The sequence below is a fragment of the Muntiacus reevesi genome, chromosome 15 (assembly GCF_963930625.1).
Source record: "Muntiacus reevesi chromosome 15, mMunRee1.1, whole genome shotgun sequence".
In the NCBI taxonomy this organism is placed as follows: Eukaryota; Metazoa; Chordata; class Mammalia; order Artiodactyla; family Cervidae; genus Muntiacus; species Muntiacus reevesi.
This window is the reverse complement of record NC_089263.1, coordinates 18,760,284-18,775,398: the sequence shown is the minus strand read 5'-3', so window position 1 is coordinate 18,775,398 and position 15,115 is coordinate 18,760,284. Positions and strand designations below refer to the sequence as shown.

Below are 15,115 nucleotides of genomic sequence, written 5' to 3'. Positions count from 1 at the left end.
GCTGCAGCTCCATCATCAGAAGACTTGGCTGAGGCTGGAGGATCCAGGTCTCAGGTGGCTCACTCACATGGATTGGCTCTTGGTCAGTGGCTTCAGGTCACCTCTGAATGGGCCCTGTCAGCCCCTCATGGCATGACACCTGGCTTCCATGACAGTGAGTAATGCCAGAGCCTAAGGGGAAGCCACAATGCTTTTATGCCCTAGCTTTGGAAGTCACAGATGGTCATGTTCACTGTAGAGTGTTGGTCACATAGGGCCAGCCTTGAACTAGTGTGAGAAGGGACACACAAAGGTGTGAATATGGGTCTGCGGATGGCTGAGAGGCATCTTGGAAGCTGGTTTCCACTCTCCATTAAATTGACTCTTAGAGAATGGCCAGTCTCCTGGTCCGTGTAACTGTATTACCATGGAGTGCTTGTTATTGACCCTGTCATGGTGATGCCATATAAATGCCTCACCAGTTCAAGTATAAGATGTTTGCAGAATTCCTCTGAAGCATCTTTCCAATACCCTTGTATGAGTGAGTGTTCTAGCTTGCCCTCCACAACAACAGATTTGTCCCACTCTGCAGGACAGGCTTCACTTAGCCCAAGAGGAGTTTCTATGTCTTTTCTCATAGTGGAATGCCCACAGGTCTTTCAACTATTTCCTATGTGTAATGCCCAAGATCAGCTGTGGACTGACCAGGGCAGAGCCAAAACAACCTTTCCCTCTCACCATTTGGGTGCTTTGCACCTACCGATGCCACCAGAGATTGTTGAATCTCCCATTCAAATACTAACCAGGCCCAACTCTGCTTGGGATGGTCGTAGACAAGTTTGTTGAGTCTTAGCACTACGTCATGCTTTTAGTTGATACTGAAACTTGTGGACAGTTGAAACCATCAGACTGTTCTCAGGCTGGCCACCACAAAAAGGCTTATCTCAAGCAACAAAACGGGGTTGAGGAGGGGAAGGGTCCCTGTGTGTTCAAGAGCTATCGGACATGAATCGTAGTTCTGGCACAGACATCTAGAGCAAGTTGTGTAATCTCACTGGGTCTTGATGTTCTCATCTGTAAAATGGAGCAAACTTATGGAATTGTTATGAGAATTAGAATAGGAGCTGGGATGGCAGCACTGAATGAATGATCTAGCTCAAGGCGAAAGGTGGTTCGTTTTCTTCTCTGGTCCCCTTCACTGCAGTTTGATGTCCTTGAATAAGTGCATTCTCTTCTGTCTGCTGGTCTCTGGATTTGTAAAAGAAGTTAAAAAGACTCACCTCCTAGAGCATGGCAATGATTAATACTACATGTAATGTGTGTAGAAAACATTGTGATCCTTTCTGGAAGCAAAGGACCATAGAAATATGGTATAGAAGTAGCTTTCTTATAGCAGAACTGTGAACCAGGAAGCCAAGTCTTCTGAGAACTAGTGGAACATTTGAAAAATGCTGTTTTATTTCTTCAACAATGTGTGAGTGATGAACTCAGAGGGAAAGGTTCTAATAATAAAGAGCATGGGGTACGTTAATGAAACATTTACAGTTTTACGCAGGACTGTGTGGAACAATGATGTACAGTAACAGGAAAGTGCTGTGTCACTTAAGACATAGAAGTTGAAGGGCGTGTTTGAGGAAACTCTGTTGAAGATTCAGTTTGATTTTTTTTTTCCCCCTGAATTCATCGCAGATTCTATTTTCAATAAACCCTGCCATTTATAAAAGAGGAAGTCGTGGCAAACGTTTCACTCGTGACTCACTTGTGCTTTATTATTGAGGATACGCAGGGAGTGATGCTGATTGAGGTGTTCATGTGTTGGTTTCTGCCATCATAGTCATCATCATAGCATCATCATCATCACCAGTTATGACAGGTCTGGGGTAAGAAGAGAGATAGAAGGATGCTTCTCTAGGTAACTCCAGACCCCATAGCTCCCGGAGCCTCCCCATCTTATCTCTTCATCACCCTGAATCCTAGGGCAGCTCCCACACCTGGACCTGAGCTGGCTCTTCTTTGTTTTTCCATTTATTCCAGCCATCAGAGTCTTTGGAACTGACTGCCCAGCTCTTGTCACATTGGGCTCGATCTTTTTATTTCCTTTCACTGATAAATATTGTGTCATTCTGGAGAAATTTTCCTAGATTTTTACACCTTTTAGTAGAGAAACAGAATTGGTATTATATGAACAAATACAGTACCCCATAAACAAATGTTTGCTAGAAATGAAACAAAAGAGGGACAGACAGCAACTCCATAGTTTGAAAATGACCTGCTAAGACACAGGCATGGCTTTTCCCCACAAAATCTGGCACTCATTTGGTATACAGTGCTGGGGGATAGTCCTTTTGACATTTTAGTTACTGCTCTTCATCTATTCGACTTCTTTTTTTTTTTTTTTTTCATTTGACTTCTTACCGTGTATTCCTTCAAGAGGAGAAAACCCAGAATACATAAGGGGACAAAGCTGTATTTCAGTAGACTATTTTTTATTCTTAGGACTTTTACTTGTTAGCATTTTGATCTTGAAAGAATCATAAAAATAGGCATAAAAGTAGGCATTATTAAAATGCTGGAGGGCTGTCTGACTAGTCTCAAAATTCCAAGTTTAAAAAAAATGGGATTTCAGTTTCTTCATGGGTTAGCACAGCGTCATCATCATAGTAATATTTATTGGTGTGTTTATTTATTTGTCATTTATTTATTATTATAAAGCACACATAAAATGTATCATTTTAACAATTTAAAATATACAGTTCCACAGTATTAAGTAAACACATACTGTTGTACAACCATCCCCGCCATCCATTTCCTGAACTATTTTGCCTTCACAAATTGAAACTCTATCCATTAAACAGTAAACTCCCCATGCCCTCTCTCCTCCCAGTGCCCGGCAACCACCAGTCTACTTCATGTCTGTGTGAGTCCAACTACTCTAGGTAGCTCGTATGGCTGGAATTACACAGTGTTAGTCCTTTATTGACGGCTTGTTCACTTAGCATAATGTCTTTAAAGTTCATCCATGTTGTAACCGGTGTCAGAACTTTCTGTTTTTCACAGTAATATTTACTGGGTGCTTACTATGTGCCAGGACCTGTGCTAAATGCTTCGTTAAACCTCACAGTGACTCAATGAGGTCTTGTTGGCTTTATTTCACTGATGAAGCAATTGAGGACAGGGAAGCTGCTCAGGTTCATGTTGTTGCTAAATGATAGAACCAGGCATCTAACCCAGGCCTCCTGGCTTCAGAACCTAAAATGTTAATATCAGTCATTTATTGAGCACCTACTATGTGTCTGGTCCTAGGCATTATACCATTTTCCCTCTCCCTTCCTTTTGGTGTATCATTTACATAGAATGAAGTGCATCTTCAGTATACAATCAGTGAACTTTTTCACATCTACAAACACCGTTGTAACCACAACCAAATCAGGGTGTAGAGCATTCCCTTGTTCATCTTCTAGTCAATAGCTGCCCCCTCCCCGCTCCCCCACCCCCACCGGAGATGACTGTTCTGACCTTACTGATGGACCAATTTTGTCTATTTTTTAATTGATAGAAATGTCATCTTCCAATGAGTATTCCTTTTTGTTTGGCTTCTTTTACTCAAACCAGAGGCAAACTGGAGAGAGTGTGGCCTGTCCAAAGGGATAGCCACAAGCCACTAGCCAGCTTCACCTGAATGTTGCCATTTAGGAGTTCAGGCTCCATGTTGCTAGTCATGTACTAGCAGTGGTAATAGTAGCCGTAGTTGTTGTTTTCCTTGAGAAACCAAATATCTAGATCTTTGTGGGATATCAATGGTGATTAACTTAAAAATTTAAAATATTGCATGTGTCAAAACACTGAAGGATCAGCAAAATTCATCTATGGGTGGTTGGATAAATACTATGATGGTGAGAATGGACAGGAAAGAACATTCAAAAGGGAAAATCAAGGATACTGGATCTTGAGGGAGAGAGAGAGAAGCAGGAATCAAGAATCATCTCAACCTTCTGAAGTTGAATGACTGGAAATGGGGAGTCCCATCAGGAAATGGCCAGTGAGGAAGGGCAGCTGGCTTGGGGAGACAAGACAGCAAGTCCCATTGTAGACAAGCTTGGTTTTCCGAGGTGGAGAGACGCCCAGGGGGAGGCGGCCAGACGGCAGAGAGAAATTTGGTACTGGGGCTCAGGGAAATGCTGGGTCTGCAATTCCACACGTCTGCATTTAACATAAGAACTGCTGCTGCTAAGTCATGTCTGACTATTTACAATCCCATGGACTGTAGCCTGCCAGGACTCTTCTGTCCAGGGGCTGTCCCAGGTAAAACTACTCAAAGGGGTTGCCATTTCCTCCTTCAGGGGGTCTCCCTGACCCAGGGATCGACCCCACATCTTCTGCATTGGCAGGTGGATTCTTTACCGCTGAGCCACCACAGAAGCCCCCAATATAAGAACAGGGAACATTAAATTGTTGTTGACAAATGTTAAAATATACTTTAATTTCGTACTGTAGCTAATGAAGGGAGAAAGTAGAAGGGCAGAAAACAGGGAGGTTAAGAGGCTTTGGAGAGAAATGCAAGGATATGCTGGAGACCCTGACACCCAAAGAAAAGTGATGCAGGTAATGGGGTTTTAGAGAAAAAGAAATGTGGACAAGTGTCAAGTAATGAATTTCAATCAGCCATAGATACAATTGGGGTTTGATTGCTTGACAGTTGCATCTTGTGGCTATTAGGACTTTGTGGTTAATGAACTTTTAAATTCTGTTTGTCACCACAGTGTTCAGTAACATAATTAACGATTTTTTGAGGGGCGGTGCGCCACAAGGCATGTGTAACCTTCCCTGATCAGGGATAGAACTTGTGCCCCCTGCATTGGGAGCAGAGTCTTAACTACTGGACCACTAGGGAAGTCTTTAAATTCCTTTTTTGAACTACTGTTGCATTTTTGCAGCTTATAGACAAGATATGAGTCTGGCGCTTCATGACATTTACCTGTAAGCCCAAATGAATGAGATCAACAGCTATGATCTTTTTATAAACACTGGCCAGATCTCACCACGGAATCATGGCATAAGTCCTTCTTAGGTCCCGGATCAAGTCAGATATCCAGCCCCACAAAAGCCATGCCAGCCTTCCTGAGGATCCTTGGTTTCATAAGGGCATGTATAGTTCAGGCTAGAAGTTCTCCACAGAGATGTTTCGGAGCCACTTTAACCGTTGAAGGATGAAGAAAAGGGACATGGTAAAATTCATTCAACTTAGGGGTGGTGTCATTTAATTGCTCTTTCTTGCTTCCCGTTTTCCACAATTGAAGGAATAGGACCATCAAGTCCCGCTGTTATGCCTACAGAGTAAAATGGTAGACTAGGTCCTAAGCTGTGTGTGTGTGTGTGTGTGTGTGTGTGTGTGTGCGCACCATACAGCTACCAAGGGAACACTTACGATTTAATTCAAAAACAGAAAATTGACAAATGAGAGTGTTTAAAGCCATAAGAAGCAAATATGAATATATGAGAAAATTTGTGTGTGCATGCTTAGTCATTCAGTCATCTCTGACCCTTTGTGATCTGATGGACTGGAGCCCACCAGGCTTCTCTGTCCATGGGATTCTCCAAGCAAGAATACTGAAGTGAGTTGCCATTTCCTCCTCCGGGGATCTTCTCAACCCAGGGATTGAACACTGGTCTCCTGCATTACAGGCAGATTCTTTACTGTCTGAGCCACCAGGAAAGCCCATGAGAAATTTAATACTTGATAAAGTTAATACTCAATAAAACTCCCCAATAGAGAGGAGAAAGATGACAGACACAGAGGAGAGAATGGCTACCAGTGAGTGGGGGTGTATTGGGGAGTGTAAGAGGACAAGGCGGTCTATGAATTATCTGGTGAAGAAATAAATAGAAATTACATTGGAGCATCAAAGGGGATCCTCCCCCAGTACCCCCAGTCTGAAAATCAGCTGTTGCCTGTGCCCAGGTGAGCTGGGTCCCACTACCTGTCCAAATCTCACACCCATGCGTTTTTTTCCCCGTCTCTGGCCCCTCTGTATGCCTTGGTTGGAAACGTGGCTTTTCCAGAGTCAAAAGCCAGAGGACAAGGCACCTATTCACCCTGCTGGGTTTGAAATTCTCCTTCAAAATTCCTTTAACTGCAAACGCCTTCTCCCAAGTACACTGTGCATCTTTTCAAATTTCAGACATAAACAGCAGCGTAGCCCCGCCTGGCAACCCCCTCTCACCCTCCTGATAAAAATAGAAAGTGCCAAGGTGGGGAAAGTCATGGACACAGTGGGGTTTTGTGGACCAGCTGTTTGCACGAGTCTTCCTGACCCCTCTGCCTATTTTGAGGAGGGGTGTCTCTTGAGGGGAGGGAGCTTTGAGCTGGGTTCTTGGGAGATTTGTCATCCCTGGCATCTTGGTCCCTTCCATTCTGGGCCCAAGACGCATCTCTGTGGTTGTGTGTTTAACTCTGTGTCCCAGGGAGAGACACGTTTACCTGTGGTTGTTGGCTTGAGTGTCAACTCTGGTGACTGCGGGGGATGGAAACAGTGGTGGGAAGAAGTGCGGGGAAGCAGTTCATTTGCAGAAACCACTGATGTGAAACCTTTCACTGGACAGCCAATTGCACATGGCAGAGTCCTGGGTGTGGTATGAGTTTAAATCAAGGCAGGCGCCATGACCCCACGAGCAGGTGAAGGGCATTTGAAGGTAATGAGCACTTACCCTGTGCACTTGATTCCCACTGTATGGGGCATGGGTGGGTGAGCAGTGTGTGGTGAATTGGCAGGTTCATTGAGCTGGGGCTTGCGAGACCTGTTCTACTTCCAGCTGCACCATTTATTAGAAGCGTGACCTTGGGCCTCAGTTTCCTTTTTAGTAAAAGAGGAATTGGAGGGATTTCCCTCCTGGTCCCGTGGCTAAGACTCTGCACTCCCAATGCAGGGGGCCCAGGTTCCATCCCTTGTCTGGGAACTACATCCCACACTCCCCAACTAAAGATCCTGCATGCTGCAATGAAGATTGAAGATCTCGCATGTGGCAACTAGGACATGACACAGCCAAATAAATAAATATAAATGAATGAAAGAAGAATGACAATGTCCCCACACAAAGATGCAGGTGAGTTCCTGTTGCTTCTCTGCTTACAGCCATCCAGTGGCTTTTGGTTGCATTCAGGACACAGCGGCCAACAGAGCTTGAATGACCTGGCCCTGCCTCTCTCACCTCATGTCCCCTCCAGCTGCCTTGCTCTTCCCCTCTGTGTTTTGGCTCCATTTCATCTTCATATTGTACTTTAAATATCAGAGAGGCCTTCCCTGACCATCCAACTTCTTTGCTGCCCCCAGTTTCTATTACGGCGTCTCATTCCTTCCTTTCCTGGCCTAGCCCACGCCTTGCTGGTGTGTATTTTGAGCTGTTTACGTGTAGTGTCCCCCGCCCTCTCTTACCAGACTCTGAGCTTCATGAGGGTAGGAACACATATCACCAGCTCCCAGCTCAGTGAGGGTCAGTCGCAGGCTCTCAATCGATATTTGTTGAATGAATGAATGAATAGGTCTTTTTTCTTCTTTGTTTCTCCTGTGTCTGACACGTTTAGAGACTCCAGAGATAAATCATAATAACTCACATCCATTGAGCACTCTGTATTAGGCATTGTTCTAAGCATTTGACATCCAGTGACTCATTTAGTAACCGTAGTAATCTTATAATTTGTTAATGGCCATCATAACTTATTCCTGTTTTCCAAAAAAAAGAAACTGAGGTCCGGAGAGGTCAAGTGCTTTGCCTAAATCATAGCTAGTGAATGGCAGAGCAGAGGTTCAGTCCCAGATAATTAGGTACCAGAATCTGTATCTTTAACCTCTCACCATCCTGCTTGAATGAAGAGAGGAGTGAAGGAAAGAAGCTAGTTCATTGCAGAGGCTCATAAACATTCATATATTCTTTCCCTCTGCCTGCATGCTTGATTGAAATGGTCGAGTTAGAGCTTTATATGACAGTAAAGATGTGTAAAGTGTATAGTGATGAATGGGAATGGATGGATGGGGAGCTCTAAGGGTGGGTAGGGTGAGGCCTCAGTACCAATCAGTTAGGCTCTATCACCCAAGAGAACTTCCTGGGGATGGCAGGGTTAGGAAATGTTTAAATAACAGGAAGAGGGGGTGGGGGGTGATGGCAGGCCAAGACCATGGCCTGAGGCTAGAGCTGACAAGGGTGGGCAGCAAAGAAAGACTAGAAGCTACAAATCCCATGGATAGCAAGTTAGAAAATTAATAGAACAGAAGTACCACTAGGATGCATCAGGACGTGAAGCTTAAGATGGTGATCCATCAAGTCAGGACCCACAGGTGGGAGTTCTTCTTGTCTAAGATGAAACCTCGGAAGAGGTGAAGTTGGTTTGTCTTTAGTCAAATCTGGCAAGAAGTGTTTGAGCTCCAGAGTCTGATGTCGGTTCACATGTTACAGTTCAACTTCTGGTATTTGGTTGGCAGCCCAAGCCTTGCCACCTATAGCTGACTAATCCTGACCTTAACATGCAACTAGGATCTACCAGATCCTGAAAAGCTGGCATCTTTGACTTAGAGAAGATAATAAATTTGGAGTCTTTAAGCTGGGTAGGAGGATTCTGTGGCATTCTGACACTTTCATTGTGTTAGGACTGAGGTGTTGACATGGACTCAAAATTAAAAGTGGATGATTGGGAAACAAGGCAGTGTGGGTCACTGGGAATAGTGATATTGACCTTGTGTTGTGCTAGTTAACCTTTGGCCCATGCGTCAGTTGGGCTTCCCAGGTGGCTCAATGGTAAAGAGTCGCCTGCTAATGCAAAAGAAACAAGAGGCTCGGGTTTGATCCTTGGGTCAGGAAGATCCCCTGGAGGAGGGCACAGCAACCCACTCACTCCTGTATTGTTGCCTGGAGAATCCCATGGACAGAGGAGCCTGGCGAGCTACAGTCCATAGGGTCACCAAGAGTTGGACATGACTGAAGTGACTTAGCACACATTAAGCACTCAGTCAGGATAGGCTGGGTTATGCTGCAATAACAACAGCCCCCAAATCTTAGTGACTTGAAATAATAAAGATTTGGTTCTTGCCCACATCCATAATATGGATGGTTGGGAACTTTGCACCATGTCATTATCCTCCAGGTCAGGCTGATGGAGCAGCTACCATCTGGGACATTCCCCTCTGGTTCCATGGCAGAGGGGAAAAAAGTGTCCTGTTGTGTATCAGCAATTAAATGCTCCAGCCCAGAATAGGCACATGCCATTTGTGGTTCCAAAATCGCTGTGGACAGTGACAGCAGCCACGAAATTAAAAAATGCTTGCTTCTTATAAGAAAGGCTATGACAAACCTAGACAGCATATTACAAAGCAGAGACATCACTTTGCTGACAAAGGTCTGTATAGTCAAAGCTATGGTTTTTCCAGTAGTCATGTATGGATTTGAGAGCTGGACCATAAAGATGACTGAAGAATTGATTCTTTCAAAATGTGGTGCTGGAGAAGACTCTTGAGAGTCCCTTGGACAGCAAGGAGATCAAACCAGTCAATCCTAAATTAAATCAACCCTGAGTATCATTGGAAGGACTGATCCTGAAGCTGAAGCTCCAGTACTTTGGTCACCTGATGGGAAGAGCTGACTCATTGGAAATGGTCTTGATGCTGGGAAAGACTGAGGGAAGGAGGAGAAGGGCGCAAGAGAGAATAAGATGGTTAGATAGTGTCACTGACTCAATAGACATGAGTTTGAGCAAACTCTGGGAGATAGTGGAGGACAGAGAAGCCTGGCATGCTATAGTCCATGGGGTTGCAAAGAGCCTTACACAACTTAGCGACTGAACAGAAATTTCTGGTTACAACTTATTGGTTAGAATTAGTCATGTGACCCCTATCCAGCAAACATGGGAGGGGAAGTGTAATGCTAAGTGCCAGGTGGATGAAAAGCTGGAAAACTGTGAAAGGCATCATTACTGTCTCTAGTCAGTCCTCTCAGTGATGGAGTAAGGTTTGCATTCCACCTGGCTATTTTAGTCACTGGGATCCTTTCTTTAGGGGTCAGAATGTCTCCCAGACACTGGGGACTCAGAGTAGGTGAGGGTGATATGGTGCACTGGGGGGTCCTGGGTGGCCCCAATTATTGCCAGAACAGCCTTCACCTTCCAACAAGGGTCTTGGACATTTGATGGAACCCCATTTAGTACCCATGTGCCCATGCTCTTTCCTCCACTCTTCTGGAAAGAGAGGAGGGCTACCTCCTCCTTGCATTCCTTTCCTGGGCTTTCAGAACCTGGAAGCCCCACTTAGGACATGTTCAGTCTTTGACACAAAGTGGTGGGTTCAGGGTGCTTGCCAGGGTGAGATCTCCTCTTTGCTATAGAACTGTTAGCTCCTCAGAAGAACCCCTTCCTTTCCCATGGCTTTATTTCTTGTCTTCTGGAACCAGATCTTGGAGGCCACTGGACACTCCAGAAGGTGGAGCCGTCACTGGAGTTGGTTGTGGTCTTTCAGGCTATGGACTTCCCATCTGGGGACCTCTTGCAGGTCTTCCTGCTCAGCTGGTCAGTGTGGAGCTCTGATGACCCCTAAAAATGATACAAACAAGGAATGATCATAAGAAAATGAAGGAGCATTTTGTATGGTGAGAGCAAGAATGCAGGGAGGCCTACTCGGAGCCATAGGGCTCAGCTTTCCTAGTTGTGGCTTGGCCCAGTCTCTGGGAAGCCTGCCTTTTCTCACTCAGCAAAGGAGGAGAAGCTTCCTGGCTTATGGAGACAAGGGGAGGATATAGGCTAAGAGATTCCAAGCTGTCTGCTTAGGCAAAGCACACAGAATGAAATCCAGGGGATTGTGCTGAAATGAGAGCCTGAGAAGTTTCAAATTGCTTCATTTTTGTTCCAAGGAAGCCCTGGGGCCATGGCATGGGTCCAGCCCTGAGAGCCTAGGAATTGAAGTATTGTGGCCTAGGGATGGGGACTGAGGTAGGGCTCAGGAACAAGGTCATAGGAGAAGGTCTAACCATCCATGGCACCCCTGCACTAGGTAGGGCAGAGCTCACCTGGGTAAAGTCTTCATGAGAAGCCAGAGCTAGTACAGATGCAGGAAGGGGCCAATAATTCAAGTCAAAGAAGAAGAGCCCTGGGAACATGAAGGCCTGTCTGGAGCTGTGGGTTGGAACCTGGGGTGGAGTAGTCATGGAAAGAGACAGTCAGACTGATTTTCTAAAACAGGGGCCTCCCCAGCATGCCTTATTGAAGATCATGTTCTGTTGTTGAGGCTTCATTGTTGAAGAATAGAGAAGGGATTGGCATGACTGACACATGGCCCAACATGAGCAAAAGAAAGGAGACAGAACAGAATGCCTAGAGAGGCCACCCTGGGTAGGCTTGAGTCAGATGGGGAGAGGGCCAAGAGGACCCAGGGCATACGAAAAGTTTATGAGCAGGAAGAAACTGGCATTGGTATTTCTGCATGTAAAAACCCAGCCCTGGGCTTCCCTGGTGGTCTAGGGGTTAAGAATAAGCCTGCCAGTGCAGGAGACATGGGTTTGATCCCTGGTCCAGGAAGATCTCACATGCTGAGGAGCAACTAAACCCAAGTGCCACAGCTACTTGAAGTCTGAGTGACTAGTGCCCGTGCTCTGCAACAAGAGAAACCACTGAAATGAGAAGTCCGGGCACTGCAACGAAGAGTCGTCCTCGCTTGCTACAGCTAGAGAACACACACACACAGCAATGAAGACCCAGTGCAGGCAAAAATAAATAAATAAATAAATAAAATAAAAGATTAAAGAAAAATCCTGGCCCCATTTTCAGGGCCCACACTCAAATGCTACCCCATCTAGAGAGTTCTATCATAATCCAGGGTGAGAATACATCCCCAAATACATTCCTCTGTGATTCTGTATGTGTCACTTGTTGTCACAGGTGCCTTGTCCTGGAATTAGTTTTGAGTGTCTCTCCCAACAGCCTGATCTCTCTGTGGACCTCACCCCACAGCAGGGCACCCCCAGGTTAGCACCTGGCTCTCAGGTAAATGAGGAGCTGAAGGGAGGCAGCGGGATGTGGGAAGTCCTTCCAGAATCCTGCTTCTCCAGGGAGGTTCCAGGACCACCTACCTCCCAGATACCTGGGCCATTTGTTTAGAATTCACCCCCTGACTTGCCAAATCTGACTTTACAAGGTGAACCCCCTAAATCTTCACTCGTTTGCTTTCTTTTACAATTAACGTTAATGGAGCTTCTCTGGTGTCTCAGCATTGAAGAATCCACCTGCCAATGCAGGAGACATGGGTTTGATCCCTAATCTGGGAAGATCCCACATGCCACAGAGCAATGAAGCCCATGCACCACAACTACTGAGTCTGTGCCCTAGAGCCTGGGAGCCACAGCTACTGAAGTCTGTGCACCCTAGAGCCTGTGCTCCACAACGAGAGACACCACTGCAGTGAGAAGCCTGCACACCACAACTAGAGAAAAGCCCAGGCAGCAACAAAGACCCAGCACAGTCAAAACTAAATAAGTAAAGTTACTGAAGCATAATTATGTGTAATAAAATGTACCCATTGTAAGGGTAAAGTTTGATGAGTTTTGGTAATTTTACAGTCATGTAATCATCATCTCAATCATGATATGGAGTATTTACTTCACACCAGAAAGTTCTCTCATGTTCCTTTGTAGTTAATCAACTACCTTCCTTGGCTCCAGATGACCACTTCTTTTTGTTTCTAGAGATTAGTTCCAGGACTTCATATAAATGGAAACATGTGATGTGGTAAGTTGAATGGTAGTTCCAAAGATGTGTCCTAATTGCTGGAACCTGTAAATGTTACCTTATTTGGAAAAACTGCCCCTGCAGTTGGGGCTTTCTGGATGGCTCAGCAGTAAAGAATCCGCCTGCAATGCAGGAGACTCAGGAGATGTGGGTTTGATGGGTCTGGAAGATTCCCTGGAGGAGGAAATGGCAACCCACTCCAGTGTTCTTGCCTAAGAAATCCCATGGACAGAGGAATCTGGTGGGCTACGGTTCATAGCGTGACAAAGAGCCAGACACACTGAAGTGACTGATGCCATCTCTGCAGATGGGATTAAGTTAATGATTTTGGGATGAGGAAATAATTCTGGATTATCTGGGTGGGTCCTGAATGCCATTGAACATGTTTTTATAAGAGAGAAGTAGAGGGAGATTCAACACTACACATACACAGGGAGATGTCAATGTGAAGACGGTGGCAAAAATTGGAGTGATGTGGCCGTAAGCCAAGGAATGCTGGTAGCCACCAGAGTCTGGAAGAGACAAGGAACGGATTCTCTCCCAGTGCCTCTGAAGGGAGGGCTGCTATACTGGGACGTGGATTTTAGTCTCCTGGTATCCAGAACTCTGAGAGAATAAATTTCTGTTGTTTTAAGCCTAGGATGTTTTAAACAACCTAAAGTTGTTTTAAGGTTGTGGTAATTTTTCAGAGCAGCTCAAGGAAACTAATGCACATGGAATATAACTTTCTGTGTCTAATTTCTTTTGCTTGGATTGATTTTAATATTCCTCCATGATATTTGTATTCACAGTTCATTTTCCTTATTACTGCAGTCATATTTCACTGTATGGATATACCATGATTTGTTTATTCATTTTACCTATTGATGAATATTTGAATTGTTTCCAGATTCAGAGGACTGTGACTAGAGCTGTTATGAACAAGTTCCTGTGTGTGTGTATACATGTATCCTATTTCTCTTGGGTAACAATCAGGGGTGAAATTGTTGGATTATGCTATAAGTGTATGTTTAAATTAATATGAAGCTATCAAATACTTTCCCAAAGTGGTTATACCAGTTTGAATCCCCATGAACAGTGTATGAAAGTTCTATTACTTTGGTTCCCACTAACACATGATTTTGTCAGTCTTTCATATATTATATATGTATATTATATATAATAAATAAAAATATGTAATTCAACTTTAATTGAAATTATAATCTATAGAATCTATAATAAATGCACATATTTATGTTAGAGTTATAGGTTATATTTAATAAATTTATATGTACTATATATATAATAAATATACTAAATATATATAGGACATACATATATTCAACTTTATTTGAAAAACACTTACTTGTTTAAAAAAATGTTTCTTTTTTTAAAAAAAAAATAAGGACTTCCCTGGTGGTCCAATGGTTAGGAATCCATCTGCTAATGCAGGGGACACAGGTTCGATCCCTGATCTGGGAAGATACCACGTGCCTTGGAGCAACTAAGCCCATGTGCCACAACTACTGAGCCTGTGTGCCCTAGGGCCCATGCTCTGCAACAGGGGAAGTCATGGCAATGAGAAGTCCCTGCACCACAATTAGAGAAAGTCCTCTTGCAGCAACAAAGACCCAGTGCAGCCAAAATAATTTAAAAAGCTTGTGATAAGTGATGTACATAGGTGATACTTTACTAGTACTGGAAGATCAGAAAGTACTGGAAGATCAGAAAATCTGTAGTAGTTTTATCTATAGAAATAGCTAAACATGAACCAAAATGATATTTAGTGTAAAGTGTAGATATTAAGTGTAAAGTTGTAGATTTACTGAAGTCTTTCATTTTTATTTTCTAATTTTGTATTGAAAATTAACATGATTCTTCAAATGTTGTGTCACAATTTTTACCAACCTAAGTCTTGTCAAAAAATATGGAATGCTTCATGATTTTGCATGTCATCCTTGCACAGGGGCCGTCCTTATCTCTGTATTCTAATTTTTGAATGTGTAGAGGTACTCCCCTGTGGTTTCAATTTGCATTTTCCTAATTGAGCACTTTTGGGTGTGCTTATTGGTCATTTGTATATCTTTCTCAGACAGCTGTGCAAACTTTTGCCCATTGTGTATGTAGGAAATGTTGTTTAATTTCTTACTGAACTTTAAGAGTTCCTTGTTTATTCTGGATATAAGTCCTTTGTTAAATATAAATACTACAAATCTTTTCCCCCAGTCTGTGGCTTTCCTTTTCATTTCCTTGACAGCGAATTTCAAAGAGTGGAAGTCTTTTGATACAGTTCAGATTTCCAACTTTCCCCTATATAGTTAGTGTTTTTTGTTCACTACCTAAGAAATCTTTGCCTACCAAGGTCACAAAGATTTTCTCCTGTTTTCTTCTAGAAGTTTG

The 15,115-nt window shown here is 43.9% G+C and overlaps 1 pseudogene; it reads right to left on the bottom strand.

Annotated features, from left to right (window-relative positions):
• Nucleotides 1-14,636: 14,636 nt before the first annotated feature.
• Nucleotides 14,637-14,733, bottom strand: LOC136147557 (U6 spliceosomal RNA; annotated as a pseudogene).
• Between the last annotated feature and the right edge of the window lie 382 nt (nt 14,734-15,115).